This window comes from Grammomys surdaster, unplaced genomic scaffold (genome assembly GCF_004785775.1).
Source record: "Grammomys surdaster isolate TR1022 unplaced genomic scaffold, NIH_TR_1.0 251, whole genome shotgun sequence".
In the NCBI taxonomy this organism is placed as follows: domain Eukaryota; kingdom Metazoa; phylum Chordata; class Mammalia; order Rodentia; family Muridae; genus Grammomys; species Grammomys surdaster.
The window spans coordinates 574,776-599,681 of record NW_021604692.1 but is presented as its reverse complement, the minus strand read 5'-3'; the positions used below and the strand labels follow the sequence as shown (position 1 = coordinate 599,681).

Below are 24,906 nucleotides of genomic sequence, written 5' to 3'. Positions count from 1 at the left end.
TTGTGAAGGGGAAACGTAGCTAAAAGGCAGCAAGCACATAAATACCAAGGTAAATTTCAACACTGTGCTGAAGAACTATGGGGGAAAATAGTAAATATGGCCATGTATGACCTTGAAAATGAGCTCCACCTCTGTGGTAAACCTTTTTTTGTTATTTCCAGAACCCTGCCCTGACTTCCTTCTCCCAACATACACACAAAACCAGACCTTCCTACAGAAGGTCTCAGCTGTTCAACTCTGCCAACACAATTCACATGATTTTTGTTTTCTTCTTTAAAAACAAAGAGACATTAGATGATGTTGCATGTCTCATTAAGGCCTTGAAGTTCACAGCTGTGCAGTATAATTGCTTCTAGTACCAACTGTGTTGGAATAAGATTTTGAAGGTTAAGATTTCATCCTAAAAAACAAGAAATAGTTAATCCGTCTACTAGTGTTGGGGAAATTAATCTTTATTATTGCCGTTATTCTTTTGTTCCTTCTAAGCAAATATGTTGTAATAAGATCAGATCCAAAACACTCCAACTGTTTTGGTGATTACAGTAATGGAATGATAGTTACTTTCCTCTGCTGTAGCAGAACATCAGACAGGACAACTTGAGGAAAGGGGTTTATTTTGGCTCGTGGTCTGAAGAGGATGTAATCTACTATGGCAGGGAAGGAAGGCATGGTGGGAGAAGCTGCTCATAGCTAATGTGGTAGCTGTTTTATGTATAGATTTCATCCAAGCGCCTGCCCCAGAGCATGGACCCTCACTCAGGTCTATCTTTCTCAGTTAATTTTCTCTGAAACATTCTCACAGGTACTCTGAGGTATGTGCTTCAATCTCCTTGGAGGTTCAATCTCCTAACTATGACATTGAAGGTTAATCATCACAAGTCTATTTTTTGTTAATTTTCAAACACATAACTTGAATCTGTAATACTTTATCCCCTCCCTTCACATTCCCACTCACTCCCCCCAAAGAAAATCCCACTCCTGTCTGTCTCATGATACAAAATGTCATTTATCTAATTTCAAGAGTACCTTCAAACATTATTCAGAAGGTTAAGTTCAAAGTCTCCTCTTTGAATTGATGCTTTGACTCAAAGCATTCCCTTAACTTGAGCCATTGTAAAAAAAATTTTTTTAATGTTATATACATCTAATATATAGTGGCACAGAGTAAACCTTCCCATTCTTAAAGGGAGGAAACATAGCAAAGAAATATAAGACCAGAGCAAGACCAAAGCCCATCAGGGAAAACACCAAATTTTGAAGTTCTAGGTTTAGTATTTAGGGCTCATAGTGCCGTTATCTTGTTTACAACAGGCTTGGGTAGCCATGATCCTCTAGCTCTGCTACCTGTGACGTACATGGCATCTGTCATGAGCTGACTTCACTTAGTGCACACAGCTTTCCTTGGTGATTTCCACATTCCTAGCATCTATAACACCTCGGGGTCCATCTCTATTGCAGTTTGGGCTTCACACTCACAGCTTTACAAATAGCCCACTTAGGAGCTCCATTTAGGGATTCCTACCCAGCCACACATTGCCTGGCCCACGTGACTTTCCTGAACCTTGACATAACCCCTCATTATTCTACAACATTTGTATTTTACATGCCTTCAAAACTAGCACCACAGATGACTCCAAGTTCTGCTTCTGGCTTGAGACATAGCCCAGCCACTTCGGACCATAACTTAGATTCATGGTATCTTTTCTATTGTCGCAGTTCAGAGAGTGATTACTCTTTAATTGAACCAGAATGTCAAAGTAGTTCAACTAGTTTGTCTGAACTTTAAAACTTGCTCAAGATCCTCTGTTTACAAAACTGTATGTTTTTCACATCTCTTTGCTCCACTTATGCAATCTCACTGTAAAGACAGAGATCTGCTATAGATTGGGTACAGTTTTGAAAGTACCTGTGTAAACATATTACCTTCCAGCCTCTCTCAGAGTTTCAGGATATAGAACATAGCTCCATATTTTGCTAGAATATGACCCAAGTAGTCTCAATAAGAATTCTTGATAGAATCTGAGAGGTCCAAAAACCTTGGTAATAAAAATTTCAATTCCTTGGGAAGTAGACTGGGCAATGGGCCTTTAATCAATGACAGCCCTAACTTAGGGAGGATAATTCTGGAGCTGAGTCAGCTCTTTGGAGAGCTAGCTAGAAGAGATAAGGCCAGAACTGAGCTGGTTTCCAAAATTCTTCAAGGTCTCACCAAATATAATGGAACTAACATTGCAGCCAATCAAAAATGTCCTAATGTCACTGTTCCTCCTCCAGTCATATTAGAGGTTACCTAATCCTTCTGGAAAATCCCCCTAGCCCTGCATAAAAGGAGGCCTGTCAGCCCCTCGGATTATCATTTTGATGAATGGTTGACTCCTGCGTGCTGGTAATTTCTGCAGAATAAACGTTCTTTGCCTTTGAATACTATTTGAACCTGAGGTTTTTCTTTGGTGATTCTTGGACTTTAACAGTCTTTGCTTCCTGCTGAAACTTGATGAGTAGTCTTTCTTATCTGCTTTTGTATTGGCAGTCTAATTTGAATTTCCAACAGAACAGCTCATTAGGCCATGCTTGCAACACTTCAGGTTTCTCCAGGCCACAGCTCCAGATTCTTCCACATTCCTCCCACATTCTTGTTCTCAAAGTCTATGAACCATATGGTTAGGTTTATCTCAGCAGGACCCCCAGAAGTACCAGTTTCCTGTACTTAGTCACTTTTTTACCTTATTCAGTAGTAGGACTGAATATCTGACAGACCAGTTTAAGGGAAGATTTATTTTAACTCACAGTTTCAGAGAATACAGTCTGTCACAATGGGGAGCAACTGTATTGGCAGGAGCATGTGGCAACTGCCTTTTACATGTTGCCAAATGGGAAGCAGGGAGAGGTGAATATTGACACTCAGTTCTCTTTGTCTTTTATCTCATCCTGGCCCCCAGCTCATGAAATGATTCTGCTCATATTCGGGATAGGTCTTTCTTCCTCAGCTAATCCTCTCTGATAACACTGAAGAGGTGTGCCTCAAACCCCAGGTAATTCTGAATAAAATCAAGTCGACAATGAAAGTTAGCATGATTGCAGGTATTGCTGTAAAACAATTATGAACTTAAAGGATAACTAGAAACATCCACCCCTCTGGGAGTTTGTGGAGCACACTTTTAACCCCAATAGTAGAAAGCTGAAACAAGAAGATCACCAGCTTGAGGCTAGCCAGGAATAATTAATTAGTGAGACCTTGTTTTACAAAATCAACAAAAACGTTCTGCCTCCAGCCCACTTAAAGACACATGGGGTTGAGTTTAACTTGAAGTAGCTGAAACAGCACTACAGCAAAAGAAGAGAGATTATACATGCACTGTTTTTCTGTTTTTCACAGCCTTACGTAGCCCAGCCTGGCTTCAAAAACACAATGTAGTGAGGCAAGTCTTGAACTCCTGATCCTCCACCTCCCAAGAACTGGGATTGGAGATATATACTCCTATGCTCAGATGAAATAATGTTTTCAAAATACTTGGCACTGTGCAGTAAGAGCCAGTAATCTCTGGAGATGACTGACAAATAAGATAAATATTAGATTTCTAGACCTGACTTCTTTGAGGAGTTTCCATGCCATAGCACAGCAAAGGAGAAACTGAGGCCTGGAGCCTAATGGACCTCCTGGGTCATGGTTATGGAACAGAGAATGTAGAGACTGTTGGACTGAGTACCAAAGAGAGGAAAGGAGCAAAGAGAGAGACCATGGATGTCTGTAGGCATTCAGAACACTGACCAACATGTGAGGACTGAAATACTCTAAAGATTAAAGGGATTAGTCTGTTCCCTCCAAGACCAAATTCATGGAGCACATAGTAAAATATTCAAGAGCATGGCATTTCAGTGGTGGGAAATAGCTCTAGGCTGAACACTTCTCCAGATTCCCCAATTAATCATAAAAAGTAAGACCCAAAAGAATCAGACCCTTGTACCTGTGTCCTCAAGCAAGTCGAAGTGGTATTGATAAGAGTATAAGAAGTTAAGCTAGGCAGTGGTGGTGCACACCCTTGGTACCAGCACTCGAGGGCAGACAGATCTCTGAATTCAGAGGCAGCCTGATGAACTCAGAAGCAGAGATGGTTCCAGGACAGTCAGAGAAGCCCTATCTTGAAAAGAAAGGGTGTGTGTGTGTGCATGAGCTCGTGTGCACACTCAGGCACTTTATTCCAGTGTACAGGAAGCAGAGGCAGGATCTGTACATTTGAGCTAGCCTCTTCTACATAGTGAGTTCCAGGATAGCCAGAGCTACATAGGGAAACCTTGTCTCAAAAAACATACATACATACACACACACACACACACACACACATACATACATACATACATACATACAAACATACATACACACAAACAATGAAATAACAATATCCAGCACCTAACACTGAACATCATAAGATCTACCATCTTATCAAAGATTACCAGGTGTATGCATTTGCTCAAGTTACAGCAAAGTAACTGCAAACTTTGTGACTTAAATGACAACCTCCTCACAATCATGGAGGCTGGGCTTCTAAGGTAAAGTTGTTAGCACGGTTGATTTCTGAAGGCTGGCTACCTTCCTTTTTCTTCACGTAGTCTTTTGTCAATATATGTTCATTAATGTTTCGGTTTTGTTTAAGACAGCATATTAATGTAATCTAGGTTGGCCTTTAGCTTACTACACTACACAACTGAAATGACTGAACTTTTGCTCTCCCTCCTTCCATCTGTGAAGTGCTGTTTACAGGTATGTACCACCACTTCCAGCTCCAACATCAGCCTTCCTCTCATTCTTCCTTTTTTCTCTTTTGCTCCTCCTCCATCACTTCTCCTTGTTCCCCCTTTTTGTGTTTGTTTGTTTGTTTGTTTGTTTGTTTGTTTGAGACAAGGTTTCTCTATGTAGCCCTGGGTGTCCTGGAACTCACTCTATAGACCAGGCTAGCCTTGAACTTGAAGATGATCAAAAGTGTCACTCCTGCCCGGCTTAATTTTTTTTCCCCAATTCCTTCTTAAACACATTAATCATAGTAGATTAGTGCTAACCCAATTGATCTCAGTTTAGCACAATTAATCCTTTAAAGACCTATCTCTAAATATAGTTACATTCCCTAACACTGCAAAAACTCCAAAACTATATTAAATAGGCACCCAAGTTAGTAGCAACAGTAATAATATTTTAAAGAGATCAATGCACAGTGACAAGGAGATCCATTAATGAAGAGGTCCTAGCAGTAATAAATGGTTATGCACATAGTTGGCAGAGCTTCCAAATATACATCCTAGTTACTTTTCTCCTCACTATAACAAAATACTTTGCAGAGTCAACAAAGTGTGTTTTGGTTTAGTTCAGTTTATCATAGCAGGGAGAGCATGGTAAAGTTCTTGGCAGTGTTCATGGTGGCAAGACTATGTGGCTGAGGCTCCTCATAGCTTAGCAGATCAGGAAGCAGAGATATGATGGATCAAGGCAGGCTATAAAGTACACTCCCAGTGACCCTTCTCTGCCAGATCTTGGTATATCCACACAGTAGAATTGGGAGGGAGGGAGGGAGGGAGGAAGGGAGGGAGGGAGAGCTGACTCAGCACAATGGTTACTCTGCAATCCTGGATTTGTATTATATGCATTTACAAAAAATCCTCAATGTACAATAGCAAATATGAACCCTCATCTAAACTATGAACTCTGAACACAAATATATTGATGCAAGTCCTTCAGCAGACAAATGTTCTACTCTGTGGGAGATACTGGGGATATAGGGAAGGCTGTACAAATATACAGAGAGGAGTATATGAGAAATCTCTCTTGCTTCTATTTCATTTTGTTGTCAACTTAAAACTTCTCTAAGAAACTAGGATTTGTTTGTTTTTTGGGTTTTGTTTTTTTTTTTTTTTTTTTTTTTTTTTTACTTTTTACTGATTCTTTGTGAGTTTTACATCATGGACCCAGTCCCACTCATTTCCCCATCCCTCAGATCCGACCTTCACCCTTGCAACCTCCCCTCCAAAATAAAACACACAAGCAAACAAAAAGAAGAAAAAACAAAGCATAGAAAAAAATCTATGGCCACCCTATGCTGTAATTGGTAGGAGCCACTCTCCTGCTTCCATGTCCTTGGGGTTTGCTCACCCACACCCACACCACCAGAGCCAGCTCCACTGTACTGCCCAGTCAAGGTGTGGGGCCCACTCCCCCAAGTGCTGCAGCCTGTGAGGGGCTGAGGCAGCTCTCCTGCTCTCACACCCTTGGAGCTGGCTCACCCGTGTCTTCACCATCAGCACCAGCTCTACTCTATTGCCCAGGCAAGGTGCAGGGCTGTGTTCTTCCAAGTGCTACAGAGCCAGCTCCCTGACCCTCATGACCTCAGACAGGGTCAGTTCTAGCTGCAGGTGGTGAGGGGTGAGTGGGGGAGGACTTCACCTCTGCACCTATGCCACCTCATGGCAGATGAGTGATGGGGCCAGCTTTCCTTTGCCCTCACCCTTTGGGCTGGCTCACCCATTCCCCTTCAACCAAGACCATCCCTACAGTGCTGCCCAGGGTCCATTTTGCATGAGTGCTCCTACCAGAGAAGGGCAGGGCCAGCTCACCTGCTCTCATGATTCCAGGGTCACTTCTTCCAACTGCCTCAAGTGGCAAGGGGCAAGGGGGCAAAGGACATCTCTCCCCCGGCCCAGGCTACCTCATGGCAGAGCCAGCTCTCCCATGCTCCCTCCTTTCGAGCCAGCTCACCTGCACCCCCTCTGTGCTGCCCAAGCAAGGTGCAGGGCCCCTTCTCCTGGGTGCTGCAGCTGGGGAGGGGCAGGGCTCGGCTCTTCTGACCCAGGTGGTGACGGTCAAGGCATCATCCCTAAACCCACACCACCTGATGGCAGATGCTCTCTCTCCGAGCTGGCTCACATGCACCCCTGCCACCAGGATCGTTTCTGCTATGCTGTCCAGGCAAGATGCAAGGCTAACTCTCCCAAACTCATGACCCTGTGGGCAGCTTTCCTGACTCCTGGTGGTGGCAAGAGGCGGGTAGGGGGCACATCACTTCTGTGCCCATGCCACCCCACGGAAGATATGTGGCAGGATCAGATCTCCCACACTCATGCCCTCAGGATTGGCTCACCCAGACCCCTTCACCAAGACCAGCTCCTCTGTGCTGCCTGTACTAGACACAGGGCCTGCTCTCCTGAGTGCTGCTGATGAGAAATGGGGCCAGCTATCCTGAACACTGAATCCAGTAGAGGGCAGGGACAGTTATTCACAGCCCCTGGACAACCATGTGTTTCCTAGCATCTGCCCCAACCAGGGACATCCCCATGTTCTCTAGTGGTAATAGAGCCACAGACATTGACACTGACTCTTTCCACTATGTAGCCTTAGACTCAGACTGGGACCTCACCATGGCCTCAGGAGGTGGGTCTGGCCACTCATAAAAGGCTACTCCTCTCTACCCTTTTGTCTCCAGTTCCGTCTCTCTTCACAATTCTCAAGCTGTTCCATTTCTCTTTCATCTGACCACCACATACTCACACATTGTGGTGGCTCACATAGCTGGTGGGCCCCTGGGCAATATCTTCCATCTGTGCTGTGTGCGTGGTGGCAAGCTGGTGTCTATGGCCTGCCTGTGCCGAGCTGGAAGGCAGGTCTATGTGTGGCATGTCGGTCCACAGATCTTTGTATGCCTTCCTTCTCATGTGCTGCACTGCCTGGATTTGACTTTATTTGATTGATTTTTATGAGTCCTAGGCATGAGACAGCTTTGGCTATCAAGCCAGGCATCAGGCTAGGATGAACAAAGGACTGCCATCTGCTCTGCCCCTGACTGATGTAACATCACCACCACCAAGGTGTCTCTTTGCCCATTGCGAGGGGGTGAAATTAGGTTTTTAAAAGAGAAAAATTAGTATTGACAGGGCCAACAGGTGGTGAACAGCATGGATCCTCAAATATGCTGTGTGAAGACACAAAGATTCAAAGTCATCTCTAGTGACAGAAAGTTAGAGCCACAGACATTCAAAGTTGGAGGGGTTGAGAGGGAAGCATGAGAGGGGCTGGAAAAAGGACTACAGACAGGCCTCTTGGTTATCTTTACTTTGGTGATGGAATTTAAGCTCAAACTTAGCAGATTATACACTTTACGTAGTTAGTGTGTCAATTATATCTCAGTAAAGCTGGTTTTTTTTTTGCGGGGAGTGGGGGTTCAAGACAGAGTTTCTCTGTGTAGCCTTGGCTGTCCTGGAACTCACTCTGTAGACCAGGCTGGCCTCGAACTCAGAAATCCACCTGCCCCTGCTTCCCAAGTGCTGGGATTAAAGGTGTGTACCACCACTGCCTGGCAGTAAAGCTGTTTTTAAGGCTAAGTAAACATTACAGTACTTTTGCATGAGTTTGAAGGAAAATATCTAACTTTAGTCTAGTCTGTGGTAGGATTCTGTTTTATTCCTATTGGCTGTTGGTGTTTGTAAGCCTTGTCCAGGTAATCTGAAACACCATGGAGAAAGTAAGGTCATGTTTCCTTTGTGTTTTTTTGTGTTTTTCTGACTATGTTTTTTTCATTCCAAATAAGGATTCAGTGGAATGGAAAGAATGGGCAGGGATGTGAGCTCATTACCAAATAGAGGACAGACCTGGACATGCCATTTGATAGCACTGAGTTCATTTACCACTTCTCCACTATGGGAGCATGATCTATGCTTCCTTCCTTGCTGGCTGTACTAAGTAAGAGTCAACACATTCATATCATTGGCCTGTAAGAATCAAGTTCTGTAGTTTGTTTACCCCATCTGTTAACCCATCTAGGATTTCTGAAATGTAAAAGATGGTCACAGAAAACACCAGTTTTGGCTACTCCCCCCTGATGACAGTGGCAAGCCATCTCTGGGTGAGCATGCCATTCTGTATTAAGGAGATAAAATTATTACTCAGCATGCCTGTGACCCCAGCAGTCAGGGCAAAGCAGGAGGATTGACATGGGTTCAGGACTGAGCTTTGTAATGAGCTCTAAGCCCAGCTGGACAGTAGAGTGAGACCCCACCTCAAAAACAAACCTAACCAAGAAAACCCAGTAGACAGGAATATGTGGGTTTCATATGTATAAGCCAGTGGTTGTTAGACAAAATAAAAGATTTTTAAAAGCAATTTTAAAATTACCTAAAAGGACACGTAGGGGAAAATGCAGAATCAAGGAGGACATTTGAGCAGAAAAGGAAAGACTCAACAGATGTTAGGGTACACTATTCTTGAGTAGCTGAGATCAGAGTGATAAACTGCCTAGTCCCTCTGGATGATTTTCTAGAGCAGTTCCAAGTTGATTCTCTGAGGCTAAGACTTCCAGAGTAGCAAGACCCTCTGCAGATGAAGGTGGTAGGTAGGCTGGGTCCATACCTCAGATGAGTAACAGGAAGTGAGCCAGGGCAGGAGATCAGATAGATCCCTTCTGTAAATTAGTGTAGGATAAAGGTCGAGTGAGTAATCCAGGAGAAGGCTAAACTGTTTTTCCTGGTTCTAGAGATCAAGCCCAGGTCCTTGAGCAAGCTAGTTCAATGCTAGTCATGCAGTCTACCAGGTAATTGCAACTTCAGCTTTGGATTCATTCATTTAGTGGTTTGTTTTTGTTAAGTTAGGCTGATCTCAGTGATTTCCAGGATAGCCAGGACTACACAGTGGGATCCTGGTTTGTTTGTTTGTGTGCATGTTTGTTGTTGTTATTTTTTTAAGATTTATTTATTTGTTTCATGTATGTGAGTATACTGTCGCTGTCTTCAGACACAGCAGAAGAGGTCATTGGATCCCATTACAGATGGTTGTCCGCCATGTGGTTGCTCAGGACCTCTGGAAGAACAGTCAGTGCTCTTAACCACTGAGCCATCTCTCCAGTGTGTGTTTGTTGTTTTTAATATACAAATGGAACGGAGTTAATTAAGTTAAAAAATATTGGAAGAAAAGATGAATGAAAATTTTTTATAATTTTGATATGAGAGGCCTTTTCAGTTATGAAAATGTTATTAATATATGTTCATTAAACAGCATAGCAGTCTTCATTATGATGTTGAGGTATATACACTGATTAATATATTCCAAATGAGAACACTGACCTGTCTTTTTTTCCCTGTGGATTCTATCCAAGCTGTTTCGGAAGCTAAAGCAGTTTCAGGAATAGCACCATAAAACATGTTCAAAGGCTTTGTGAGGAAGTCCCCATAACTACAAACCAGAGCCCACACCACCTACATGAGGAAAGGTGCAAACTCACCTCAGCTCTTCTCGTTTGTGCTACATTAAGCCAGTCTACCCCAAAGTGTTCATGTTTACATGTTTTTTTTTACTTTTCACTTTTCAGGGGGTGGGGCAGGGAGTGCAAGCTTTTGAACGTGTGATCCTTCTGCTTCAGCTTCCTCCCAAGTGCTGGGATTGTAGGCGTGGGTCAACATGCTCCACTTAAACTGGACTTTAGACATAAGAATCCTTACATCATGCATGGAATCATAAAAAATGAATAGTTACAAGGAACTAACTGCTCTAAAAAAGAGCTCCCAAGAATTGGGATAGATGGTTTGGCAGTTAAGAGCAGTTCCAGGGGGATCTGATCACCACTTCTGACCTACAAGGCATGCGATGCATATGATACATGCTGGCAAAACTCTCATAAAGTAAAATAAAGAAGTCTCTTAATTTTTAAAGCTTCTAGTAACTGAGAAGAAGGAAGATCAAATTGCAATGGATATTGTATTGTGCGAAGGACCTAATTAAAAACCAAAATCAACTCAGCACATGAAAGGACACTCAAGTACATTTTGTTTCTTCTCCTTGCTAAATTCCTCCCTCCCCTCATACGTAGGATACAGCCCAGGGTCTCAAAAGTGGATAGGCAGTTGCTCTACCAGTGAGCTACACCCTAGCTCTGCTTTTGATTCTTAATTATAGAATGCCCAAAGTTCACCAAGATGGCCGTTTCCACCCATCAGACTGACAACTTTGGCAACTGCTTTGCTTTTGAGGGAAGCAAGGGTTTGGGAGGGTAATCACTTTGTAATTACAGATAAAGATTTTGATCTAAGAGTTTTCGTTTAGGACTGTCCTAGACCTGCCTATACCTGCGTGCACAAAACTATGTATGTATAGAGTGATCCATTGTGGTGGAGTTTGCTCAAAACAACGTTATTGCTCAGAGTGGAAGAATGCTTTTTCAGTGTTTGTCTTGTTGGTCTATTGAGGTAGAAGAGCAAGAAAGCCATATGGGTTGATATAGAAAAATTCCTGGATAATGTTATAGAATGTTAAAAAAAAAAAGGAAGAAAACATTTATGCTGTGTAGTATGCTCCCTTTAAGAGGGAGGATTTATTTAGAGCATGTGCATAGAGCCCAACTTTATAAAAAGTAATAGGGCATTGAGCTTTAAAAAGCATAGTACCGCTATACCAGGATATTAGTATCAGCTTGTTTAGCATCATGTGATGGGAGGTGAATTTTACTTTTCATTTCATGTTTTTTACAACTTCCCTTTTTTCCCCCCTGCATTTATATACTGTTTTCCCTGGAAGATTCTTGTACCAAATTACAGCCTCCTGTCATGTAGGGATGACTGTGTTTGGTGAGGGTTTTTGTTGTTTTGTTTTGTGGCCTGGTCTCACGTATTTATGCTGGCTTTGAACCCTCCAGGCAGGGAGCATCTGAGCTTTTATGTTAGTGTGTGTGTGTTGGGGCACATGCGTATTATGTGTTTGCATGTGGAGGCCAGAGGCCAATGTCAGGTGTCTTCCTCAGTTGCTTTCCATCTTTTTTATACTTATTTATTTTGTGGGTGGGCAGAGGCCTGTACCACGGCATGTCTTTAGAAACCAGAGGACAATCCATGTTCCACCATGTTTTCCTGGGATTAAACTTAAGTACTCGGGCTTGGTGGCATAAGCCTTTACCCACTGAGCCATTTTGCTAGTCCCACACTATATTTTCTTGAGGTAGTTGTTAATCCTGCCATTCACCAAAAAACCTAACTCCACCATTTTGAAACAAATTTAAAGCAAGTTTTATTAAATATTAAATACTGACCAAGAGGTGAACTTTGATCAGGACCATTCCCCAGCTGAGAAGTCCCAGAATTTCCCAGCTGAGAATGGAGCCAAAGTGTGGCAGGGACTTAAAAGGACAAACCTATAGGCCACTGTACTTTCCCATGAGGCTTTGTCATTTCCAAGAACTACAATTTCTAGCATTCCAGGAAGTTACCTGGTTCCTGGCCAGGTGGGACTTACAGGTCAATTATGGGCATTGCATAGTCTCAATGTATATGGAGCTCATGCATTGTGGTAGACTATCCAGACAGTGAACTCTAGGGATCCTCTTGTCTCTACATTTCCAGTGCTTGGATTATAGATGTGTGCTACCTACTGTACCAGTTTATACATTGCTGAGGAGTGTACTCAGGGTTGTATGTATTTGAAGCAAGCACTCAGTCTCTGGTTTCTTGTTTGATCAGTTCTTTTATTACTATTTTCACCAATATATATTCACCAATATATTCACCAATGCACATCTGGTGCCCTTAGAGACCAGAAGAAGGTGTTTGAGCTCATGTTACTCAGGTTGTGTGTGGTTGGGAGCTGCCATGTGGGTGCTGAGAATTGAACCTGAAACCTGGGAGAGAAGCTAGTGAGTGCTCTTTAACTGATGAGTCATCTTTCAGCCCCTTGGTCTGTTCTTCATTGTAGAATGCTGGGTCCAAGGATAGCTCCCCACTGCAGGTGGGAGGATGGTAACTTTTGGTATGGTCAATAATCTTTTGTTCTGAGAATAATTCCAGTATAGTTGCTCCTTGGCCCAGCATGTTTTTGAAATTAGGGGCTTTTGAAATTTTACTGTCACGGCCTCCTGTGTTCATTATTGCGCCCAGCTTGGTATTGTTCGTTTTCCTCATTCTTTGCTGGTGATACAGTGAAAACCCCAAGCATGGCAGCTCACACCTATAATCCTAGAGTTCAGGAGACCAAAGGCAGAAGAAATGGTTCAAATTTGAGGCCATTCTGGTCCACATAGGGAATTCTTAGTCAGCTTGGGAGGGGTCTACACAGCAAGACTCTGTCACAAACAACTACAATAACACAGTAAAAATGGAGCTCAGTTATTTAACTTGTATTTTAGCATGTCATCTTTACTGAGTACCTATGTTTGGGTAACAAAAAATGTCACAAAATAAACTCTGTCCTATGAGTACAAATTACCAGTCTACACCTTATAAAATTCTGTTATTCTTCCTCCCTTCCTCCCTCCATGCCCCCCATTTATTTATTTATTTATTTATTTATTTATTTATTTATTTATTTGGAGACAAGGTGTTACTCTGTATCCCAGACTGGCTTGGAATTGTCTGTGTGGTTTAGGCTGACCTTGAATTTCTGGGACTCCCCCTGCTCCAGCCTCCCAAGTGCTGGGATTACCAAACCCAGCTGTTTTATTTAAAGAAAACCACAAGCACACCAGTGATCTCAAGAGCTGTTTCAGTAGTCCTAGACTGGCCTTGACGGGAAGTGGGCAGGATGTACAATTCATCCTGGCTTCCAGGCCTTCCTTGTGCACAAGGGAAGGGAACTTTTTCTGCTCCATTCTCAGCCCAAGGAAGACCAAGACATAGGGATTCTCAAGTGGGTGACACAATGCAGACGCTAGTATTCTGGGGGTGCCCTTTGTATCTAAAGTCTAATTGACAAGTGTCGGTTACATCTACAACGTGTAAAGTTAAATTTTGATCAAAGACTCCTGTTTTGCCAGCCAGCATTGTAGTAAAAAGTGGAATGGAGGGAATGCCAACCAATAATAACTTTGGGCCCAAATTGAGACCCATCCCATGGGCAAGAACCAATCCCTGACACTTTTAATGATTTTCTATTATGCTTGCAGACAGGAGCCTAGCTAGCATAACTGTCCCGAGAGGCTCCACCCAGCAGAGTTAACCAAAACTAATGCAGAGACCCACAGCCAAACATTAGACAGAGGGTTCTCATGTTTAAAAGGTAAACACTTTACTGACTGATATATCCTTCCAATTCTTGGACTAATACTTCCCATAACGTCTAGAACATTTAGAATAACATTTTATACCGAGGTGAAAAGAATTCTAAAGTCCTGTTTCTTTACTTGAATTTTCATTCACTTAACAAATACTTTTCAAGTATCTAAGAGTCATCAGATGATGAATACCATGGCAGACATTCCACTTTCTTTTCATTCATTCATTCATTCATTCATTCATTCATTCATTCATTCACTTTACATCCCACAGAACCAAAGCTGGGTGTGAGGGTAAACATTTGTAACTACAGCATTGGGGAGATGACAGGCAGCTCAGGTGCCAAGGTTCAGCCTCAGCTTGGAGGTGGCATTCCTGAGAGAAAGGGTGTTTGAGAGCAGAGAAAAACAGTGACTCAGTCAGTTTTGAGGTTCAAGCTGACAGCCTGTGTTCTGCTCGAGACCATCCAGATAGCTGGAGATCTCCAGACAGCTCCTCCAGATAGCTCAGCTCTTGCAGAGCAAGGCCCAGTCATTTATTTACTTATCAATTCAGTCATTCCTAGTGATCACTATTCCATAACCCAGCCGCCTTCTTCTTAGAAAGAGACAACATTTTTAACATTGCAAATGAATTCAGAGATCTGCCCACTTTTGTAAGCACAGACAGTAAGCTTAGCTGGGTGGGATCTTGCCCAGCAGTCACCACTCCCTAAATCTCTTTCCTTTGTGTCTTTTTAACACACTGGTGCATAATGCAGTTCTTTTAGGTGTGTGAAGCTCCTTACACAATTCATTTTGCATCCTTATATTTTGCATAGCTGAGTAACAATACAAGCTGTATTTCACAGTGGTAGGACAGAAATACACAAAATTAAGAACAGACACTAAATGAAATTTTATTAAAATAAACTTTGCTAAGAAATAATATGTATGTAGAAAAATATTTTTATATAACATTTATAAAAATAATATTTTTTAATTTTTGATACTTTCATAGTATATTTTTGTTTATCTCTGTTTGGTTTGGGTTTATTTTGGTTTTTGGTGTTTTGTTTTTTGAGACAGGGTTTCTTTGTAGCCCTGGATGTCCTAGAACTAGCTTTCAGACCTGGCTGGCTTCAGAAATCCACCTGCCTCTGCCCTCTAAGTGCTGGGATTAAAGGCATGCACCACTACTACCCAGCCTTTTACAATGTATCTTTCATCATCTATACCCCACTCCCTACTTCTGCTACCTTCATACTCCCCCCAGCATGCCCCTCTTCCATTGTGCTCCTCCCCGGGCTCCTTAGCTCACAGTTGACACATTTTCTATGTTTTTAGTATGTCTGGAACTCTATGTTTCAAACCTTTCTTTTATCCTTTTGAATTAATAAACTCAGTGTTCTGGTAGACGAGGACTGTGACTCCACTCTGTTCTATGAAATAGGAATCGGGTGTGTCTGTCTGTGTGGTGTGAAATTGTCATGATTCTTGTCTCAACTCAAGCAACTTCTGCAAACCTCATGCCACCAGCTCCTGTGCTCACATGCTAATTCAGGGCCTTTTAGGTGTGTTGGCTTAATTCCCTGGAGTCCTTCTATTCCCTAGCTTCCAAGTGTAATTGATGCTTCTTCTCTCATTACTGGTACTTAAGGTTTTATATCTTTAAATTTTGTACTGTTCTGTCATCTTTAAACTTGTATGTAAAATTTTCTGTTCAAGTATTTTTAAAGTTAAATTTATTCAGTGTATTTTTATATATTTATTTAGTGTATACTTGTGCGTGTGTGTGTGTGTGTGTGTGTGTGCGCGCGCGCGCGCGCATGTTTGTATCTGCTTTGAGTGTTGTTCCTCAGGAGCTGTCCACTTTATTGTTTTGAGATAGGGCTTTTCATGGCCTGAAGTACTGTGATTAGGCTAAGCTGACCATCAAGCTCCAGGGATCTGCAAGTCTTTGACTCACTAGCACTGAGGTTATAAATGCATGCCGTTACACTGTAACTTTTTTAATGTGGATTTTTAGGATCAAACTTAGATCACCATTCTTGGACAGCAAGCATTGTACTCCCAGCCACAGGGATATCCTATTGAATATACCAACTTATAGTGTTTTTCACTTAACAATATATCAAGAATTTATTTTTGCATCAAAAATTACTTGTGTAACAGACAGTGGTGGCACTCACACCCCTTTAATCCTAGTACTTGGGAGGCAGAGGCAGGCAAATTTCTGTGAGTTTGAGACAGGTCTGGATCCAGAGCAAGTTCCAAGACAACCAAGACTATACAGCAAAACCATGTCTTGGAAAAACTAAAAAGAAAAGAAGAAATTGTGTAAAAATAATTTTCTTTTAAAAAAGTAGCATATGGAAATCAGTATTCTTCCAAAACTTGTTAGGTTTTTCTGATTATGAAAGTGACTATGGGGCTGGTGAGATGGCTCAGCGGTTAAGAGCACTGACTACCCTTCCAGAGGTCATGAGTTCAAATCCCAGCAACCACATGGTGGCTCATGACCATCCTTAATGAGATCTGATGCCCTCTTATGGGGTGTCTGAAGACAGCTACAGTTTGCTATTACTAGCAATTTTCTAGTGTTCAGTCTGTTCCTTTTTCAAAACGTGTCTTCACCACACTGTGTGCTGTGTTTGTGCTTGAGTCTTCATATAGAGATGACATTGTTTTTAACATTTATATAGCACATGTCTTCCTTGTTTGACTCTGGCCTTCTCTGTACTACTGGGTTGCCTTAATGCTGTCTGACTGAAAGACACAATGGAGTAAGAGTGATCTGTTGTGGACAAAGGGACCACATGTGGCCTGAATGCCACCCTGTGTGCTTCACCAAGACTCTTGCTACTTCTGATAATGCTTGCTCTGTGTGGGATTTTCTCCTCTGTGGCCTTGTCCTGCTCCTTACTGTGTTTTAACCCGTATGAAGACAGGCGTATGGGTCCTGGTCCAGACTGCGTATGCAGAAGCAAAAGAAGGGAATTAAATGTAGGCTGGAGCCTCCACAGACCTAGGGTAGGGGAATGCTAGGACGCTGAGGCAAGAGTGGGCAGGCAGGTGGGAGAGCACCCTCATAGAAGGAGGGGAGAGGGGAGAGGGGCTTGTGGAGGGGAAACTGGGAAGGGGGATAACATTTGAAATGTCAATAAATAAAATAACCAATAAAAAAGTAGACTGGAGATGATACAGGACTGTTAGCATGCCTTCAGGACACCATTGCGCACATATATGAAGTGGCTGTTGGATGAACAAGTGGAACCCGTGGCTGCCCATCATGACATCAGGGAAATTTTAAAAGAATAATTACACTTCTTTTTGTGAAGAACCTGTATGATATATACCCAGCATTTTCATAATACATGAGTTCATAATTTATTTAATCAACTTCCTACGGATCTGGCTTTTCTCGGTACTTTTTGCTATTATTAGCAATTTTCTAGTGTTCAATCTGTTCCTTTTTCAAAAAGTGTCTTATTATTTTGGGTAATGTGAGATTTGGTGAGTCAGAGTATGAATATTTACGATTGTAACACTGTTGTGAAGGTGATTGTGACAAGGTTATGAAGATTTTATCTGTTTGCCTGGGATCTTTATTTTGTCTTTTTTTTCCCCCCAGTGCTGAGGACCGAACCCAGGACCTTGTTTGCTAGGCAAAACACTCTACCACTGAGCCAAATCCCCAACCCCTCGTTTTTTTTTTTATTTTTTTTTTTTTTTTTTTTTTTGTCCTGGGATCTTTAAATGCACCACTTCCCTTCCACCTTCATCAGCTAGTAACACTACATGACTGTTTATGGATGAAAATGTAAACTTTATGTGACACTTTCCTTAGATACATATGCTACATAACATTTATTTCACTTGAACCTTGCAAACTTTTATAGATGATAACTTTCCGTGAAAACATTGCTGGTCCAAGCTGTTCTAAGAGCTTGATGTCTAGAGCTGGCGGACTATGGAGATGGCGGTAGAGTGCTAGCCTGGGAACCTGAAGGCCTTGGGTCTGATGCTCGGCACCACCTCCAAAAAAAGTTGTCCTGCTGAATTCACTTTTTACCTGATCAGAAGATTCTTGATAGAAACTGTAGACGTCTGCCTTTGTTAAGTTATTAATTTCTTTTTTTCTTTTTTCTTTTTTTTCTTTTTTTCTTTCTTTTTTTTTTTTTTTCAAGACAGGATTTCTCTGTATAGCTCTGGCTATCCTGGAATCCTGGAATTCACTCTGTAGACCAGGCTAGTCTTGAACTCAGAAATCCCAGAAATCTGCCTGCCTCTGCCTCCCAAGTGATGGGATTAAAGGTATGCGCCACCACCGCCCAGCAAGTTATTAATTTCATAAGCAGTATTTCTTGAGCGCCCAAGTGCTAGGTGCTGGTGACAGTGTCAACAACATTGTATATCATGGAAAGACATATAGAAATTATATATTTAACTATTCCCTTACAGACTGTGGAAGGGAAAGAAATGCCAAATTAGACCAGAGTCCCAGGAAGACTGCATAAGCGTCAGTGAGGCAGACCTTCCTGAGGTCAGGGCTGGAAGCTCCAGATGGGGAAACACAGAGTGTGTGAGGAACTGAAGGATCTCGAGGACTGAGGCCTGAGGACGTGCTGAGTGGAGCATCAGCAGGGATCTCAGAGATGCTCGGGAGGGCACCTGCATGGCCAGTCACATGTTAAAAAGGTTTCTCTGGCTACACAGTAGAATATGGCACTAGAGCAAATCAGGTGTGAGGCAGAGGCTTGCAGATGGAGGTCTCTCCAGAAGAGCAGAACATTGGTCTCCAAAGTAGACCATCCAGTACATAGTCATTATGCCCAGGAAGGAACTGTTAGGCCTTCTAATTACATTCATATTTAGAAGTTAACCCACCTAAACATGCAGACTGGTCATACTTGTATATAATTTAGGAATTGTGTATGTAATGAAATTACGTGCTTTTTAAAAAGTTACTAATACATGTGAATAATGATAAGTGATTACCTGGCATGATAGTTACTTTCCTAACTACTGTAATACTTTTCCTAATAGCTGTAATAAAATACTCTGTTAAAAGGAACTTAGGTGACAGAGAGTTTGTTCTGGCTCACAGTTCAAGGATACGCTCCATCATGTTGGGGAATTCAAGGCAGCAGACACTTAAAGTAACCGGTTATATTGCATCCATAGTCAAGAAGCAGAGAGTAAGTAATACATGCCGCTGCTCAGTTTCCCTTCTCCATTCATAAAATCCAGGTTCCCACGCAGGGATGGTCCCATCTGCACTGAGTTGGTCTATTGGTTTGCTTTCTATTGCTGTGCTGAACATAAGCTAAAGCAAAAAGGTTTGTTCTGTTTTACTTACTTTTCCCCCATCACAGTCCATCATTGAGGGAAGTCAAGGAAGAAACCTGGAGGCAAGAACTAAAGCAGAGGCCATGGAGGGATGGTCCTTACTGGCTTGCCTCTTATGACTTGCTTTACTTGCTTTCTTATACAACCCAGGACTAGCTGCTCAGGGGTGGTACCGTCCACAATGAGCTGGACCCTCTTCCATCAATCACTAATTAAGAAAATACCCCAATCTGATAAAGGCCTCTTCTTAAGTAAGTTTCACTCTTCCCCAAATGACTCAAGTTTGGAACAAAAACTAACCAGCACAGTTGATCTTCCCACCTCAATCAAGGTAATCCCCCACAGGCATAGTAGAGGTGTGATTCTACATTCTGTCAAGTTGACAATTGACACTACCAGAATAGCACAAGTCTGCGATCCCCACACTTTGGAGATGGAACTTGGGGGATCACAGATTCAAAGCTAGCCTGGGGTTCACAGCACAACAAAAAGGAGAAAAGGTTTTAGGAGTAGGAGTGTGGCTCATGGCAAAAATACTTGCTAAGTATGTGTGACACCTTGGAGTCTATCCCTAGCAATGTAATTAGTTAACAGATTTTGTGTGGTGTCAGGGAGATGGTTAGTCAGAGCAAGAAATGTTGCTGGTCTGAATTGAGAGGGAGTAATTGAGGCTACTAAAGGTAAAAGGATTGAAGCAGGTGCCAGAAGACTTGGTACAGACTGCAAATGAACAGGGAGGGAAGTACCAAAATACTACGAGGCACTTGGGCAAGCAGTGTTTGCAAGATGGGAACTGTGGGGCAGAGCAGGTGTTGGGAAGGAGAAAGGAGCCGATAAGACTCCAGGTGGAGCCCCAAGGAGAAGACAGCTTAAGGAAACACGATAGTGCAGACTTAGGTTTTGCCGAAGAACCAAGGCCTCTGGAGCATGTCACTTAGTCCTGCTATGCTCCAGCTGTTTTTGTTGTGGTCACTGAGGATCCAGGCCATTGACCCCTCACACCTCTACACATTCTTTCTTCATCTCTCAGGATGGACCTTTCTGCTCATGTTTCCTTAATCAAAGCAACTCACTTGCCACCTCTGACCTTAAAAGTAGAAGAGTACAGTATGCTATCCTTCCAAGATCATCCTTCCATGACCTCAAACAGGGACAGCTCTGGCCATGGCCCAGCAATTCTCCAGAAGACTCACTGGTGCACAGGCTATTAGGTATATCAGAAACAGTCTTGAATTTACCCGAAACCACTTGGCTCAAAGCATGCCCTGGAGGATCTTAGATAGAAAGCACTGTAGCAGAATTCTTGATAGGTAGGCAGGTACAGGTGTCCTCAGAATGAAGTTGCTGCTACCTACCTACCACTTGCTTGGAGAGGTAGCCTCCCCCAACCCTCTGTATTATTTGGTGATCTCTGCAATCTCAAGCTACTAGTGCCTCTGAAGAACAGTAGATGTAGACATTACCAGAGCAGGAACTGTCAGCTTGGCATGATGGGTTTGTCTAAAGGGGCAATGGCAGTGAGGCTTGGGGAAAATCAAATTGTATCTGCCTCTCTGTAGCCTCTGGGTAGGCTCTGTCACTTTTCACTCCCTGCCTTTGTCAGGGAGCACACTAGTCTAGTGGTCTTGGTTTCTTGGGGTCTATGGCATTGCAGTCTCTCTGAGGTCAGGTAACTGACAGATAGAGCCAGTGGAGTTGCAGTGACTGAGATAATACATCTAGGAAAGAAAGGGTTTGGGAAACTTAGTGCTATCCTCTAGAAGCTGATCAGATAGATAGTGACCACTCCCATCAGATAGTTGGGTTGATAGATGATTTGAAAGCTCTGGTATTTATTGATATCTAGCTACTTAAAGGGAATTTGAGGACCCCAAAGGAAGTGCAGTCTGAAGCCTCAGGTGCAGTAGCAGAGATCAATAGAACTAACCAGGGAAGCCTAACCCTGCGGTACTCACTGACCACTTTATTTCTAAAGGTGTGTGTGTGTGTGTGTGTGTGTGTGTGTGTGTGTGTGTGTGTGTGTGTTACTGAGGTTGGAACTGAGGTTCATACTCTATCTACTGAGCTGTACCTCAGCCATATGAGAAAGTGTGTCAAGGATACAAATAATGAACAAAATGAAGAAATACATGGGACAGGGTCTGAAAGGTTCCAAGTGCAGGGCCTTCCGTCTCCACAGAGTTTCGCTTCTCCATGCAGAGGCTGAGTTCTTGTTCACCTTCCCACAAGTCCATGAGATCAACTGTCCAGCTTCCCAGTGGCTTCCTATTTTCTTCTTATGCCATAGGCATAATTGGAACATGGACAACCACATAGAAACAAGACTGAACAAAAAGGAGAACCCTAGAAGGCCTATGTGTCAGCTTTTTGGGTTGTTGATTTCGGCAGGACCCCATCTGAAATAAGAGTTTTATGGAAGGTCAGAGGAGACAATAGTTTGCCTTATATGACTTGAGGAAGAAAAATTGTGGTGTATGTGGTTTGCCTTGTGATGAAAAAGAAACAGGTGGAAGGGGAGTGGTAGGTCAGAGGGAGATTTTGCTCCTTGAGACCTTGTCTCTGTGAAGCTGTTTCAAAGTGGCTTTAGGACCCTAGGACAAAGCTCATAGGAACAAGTCATTTAGGAAGCCCTGTGCAGAATCACTAGGTCAATTCAGTGCATTTCTATCAGTGAGGGGAGGGGGTTTGATACTTTTCTCAATGTCTGTGATAGCAACCTGCATTTTATATAGTCAAATGACATCCCTTATAATACAGATCATTAATAATTTCATGGGAACAGACTACTTAAAAGCAGTATTTCAAAGAGGAAGTCACAGGGAAATTACACAACACTGAGGAGAATGAGAGACATCACCTGTAGACAAACCAGAATTTATGGACATAGCTAAAGCAGTGCATGGTGGGAAATAGCTTTATCTTTCTGAAAGAGACGTCAAACAAGGTAACCTTCATCATTAAGACCCATTAAGGAAGAGAATAAAAATAAAGTAACCAAAATGAAGGCTAGTGCAGAAATTAATGAAAGAGATTATAAGAGAGAAAAATCAATAATGTCAAAAATTAATTCTTTGAAAGGATAAAATTATGACTTGTAGCTAGATTCTCTCTCTGTGTCTCTGTCTCTGTGTGTCTGTCTTTCTCTCACACACACACATACATACACACTGGGGGCTTAGAAATAAAATCAGAAATAAAAGTAAAGAAATGACTTCTAACTATACAGAAGTTTTTAAAAAAAAACAAAAACAAAAAAACAAACAAACAAAAAAAACATGGTCATGGAGGAACACCATGAACAGTTGTGTGCCTAAAATAGATAACAGGGAGGGGAGAAATAGACAACTTCCTAGAACCATGAGGGCTCTGTCATAGATCAATGAGAGACACACTCTAAGCAGACCTGTGGCCAGCATGGAGATGGCTTAATAATTTAGAATTTACAAAGAAAGGGGAAAGACCAGGTAGCCTCACAGGAAAGTGTTACCAAATCTTTGAAGACAAACTAACAACTTGCCTTCACAAACTCTTACATATAGTAAACATCGAGGGAACATACTCTACTTAAAGAACTTTCTAAATGTTATCCTGATAGTAATACTGGATAGCATTTCACAGTAAAACTACAGGTGATGCCTCTCATACTGCAAATATAGAATCCTCAACATAATACTGGCAAGTCAAATCCAGCAACACAGTAAAAAGTATCTATATATCTTAAACAAGTGAGATTTTATCCTGAAGATAAGTTTGATATCTAAAAGTAACTAATGAAAGTCACCATATTAATAAACTACAAAAATTATACAGTCATCTCAGTAGATACAGAGAAAAAGCATTTAAAAAAATTCCAATACTCCTCATGATAAAAACATTCAAACCAATTCAAAATAGGAAAATATCCTTTAAAACCCATGTGGGGCTGGGAAGATAATTCAGTCAATAAAGTGCATGCTTTGCAAGCATGAGGACCTGAGCTTGATGCTTAGAATCCACATGGAAAAGAGCAGGCATAGGGCTAGAGTAATGTGGTTTAGGGCACTTAGCACTCTTGGTGAGGACCTATGTTCAGTTCCCAGCACCCATGCCAAGCAACTCACAACTGCTTGTAACTCCAGCTCTAGGGCATCCTGCACCCTCTGCTGGCCTCCATGGCACCTGTGTGACACCTGTATACACAAGCACACACACATGAATAAATCAATAAATAGATCTTTAAGAAGTAGCAGATTTCCATTCATTTTCATGGCTATCTAGCCATCTCTCTGGTTCTTCCCCACACCTGATCCTGAATAATCTCCTCTCTCCCCATGTCCCCTCACTCCCAACTCTCCATCTGCCTCTTATGACTATTACCCCTTCTAAGTGAGATTCAAGCTTCCTCACTTGGACTTTCCTTCCTGTTTAGCTTCTTTAGGTCTGTTTAATATAACATAGTACCTGTATTTTATGGCTAATATCCACTTATAAGGTGGTACATACCACACATGTCCTTTTGGGTCTGAGTACCCCACTCAGGATGATATTCTCAAGTTCCATCCATTTGCTTGCAAAATTCATGATGTCTTGGTTTTTAATAGTGGAATAGTATTCCATTGTATAGCTGTACCATATTTTCTTTATCCACTCTTCATTTGAGGGACATCTATGTTGTAGCAGATGTCTAGCTTGACCTTCATGTGAATCCTGAACAGCTGGAATGGAGGCTATCCCAAAAACAGTTGCCAGTAGATGGGATATGTTCTACTACCTGGGCTCCCTTGTCTAGACTCAGTGGAAGAGGAAGCAGAGACTTGAAGTGCTAGGGTAGGGTGATACCCAGAGGGGTCCCCACCTGCTCAGGGGAGAAAGACAAGGAGAAGGAAGGGCCAGGAATGGATCAGTGAGCAGGATATAAAGTGAATAAGTAAAAATAAATAAATAAATTTTTTTAAAAAAGTAGCAGACATGGTAGTCTTAGCACTCACTAGGGAGGCAGAGACAAGGTGATTTCTGGGGCTTGCTGGCCCACCAGCCCCATCAGCTTGGCAGGTGAGTGCGAGACTGTCCCAAAATAATGATAGAGGACATCTGAGGAGCATGACTGAAGTGTTCCTCTGGCCTCTATATGCACCTTCACACACATACACACACACAAACGTGAGGAAACCCACATCTGACTTCAGACTCAAATGATAAAATACCGAATACTTTTCTCCTAAGGTCAGAATCAAGAATGTCTAGTATCTCCACTCCTAGTCAACATTGTACAAAGGTTCAAGTCAGGGTAGTTAAGGCAGAAATAAATAATATCCAAGTTAGAGAGCGAGAAGTAAAATTTAACTCTGTTTGCAGACGACATAATCCTTTGCATGTTTTTTATTGTATTTTTTAAAGACATTGTTTCTCTGTGTAGCCCTGGCTGTCCTAGAACTCACTCTGTAGACAAATCTGGCCTTAAACTCAGAGATCCACTGCCTCTGCCTCTCATGTTGGGGTTAAAGGTGTATGCCAACATGCCCAGCCTAGTTTTTTTTCTTTTTCTTTTGAGGTAGGGTCTCATTCCATAACCCAGGCTGTCCTAGAACTCATC

The 24,906-nt window shown here is 42.2% G+C and overlaps 1 protein-coding gene and 1 non-coding gene across 2 annotated transcripts in view; one reads left to right on the top strand and one right to left on the bottom strand.

Moving 5' to 3' along the window:
- Abhd12 (abhydrolase domain containing 12) overlaps positions 1-24,906 on the top strand; it is a 68,670-nt gene that overhangs the window by 12,521 nt on the left and 31,243 nt on the right. The window lies entirely within an intron of this gene.
- On the bottom strand, positions 7,735-7,874 carry LOC114627294. Its single transcript, XR_003712352.1, has one exon. It is a non-coding gene; the product is annotated as a small nucleolar RNA SNORA48 (small nucleolar RNA).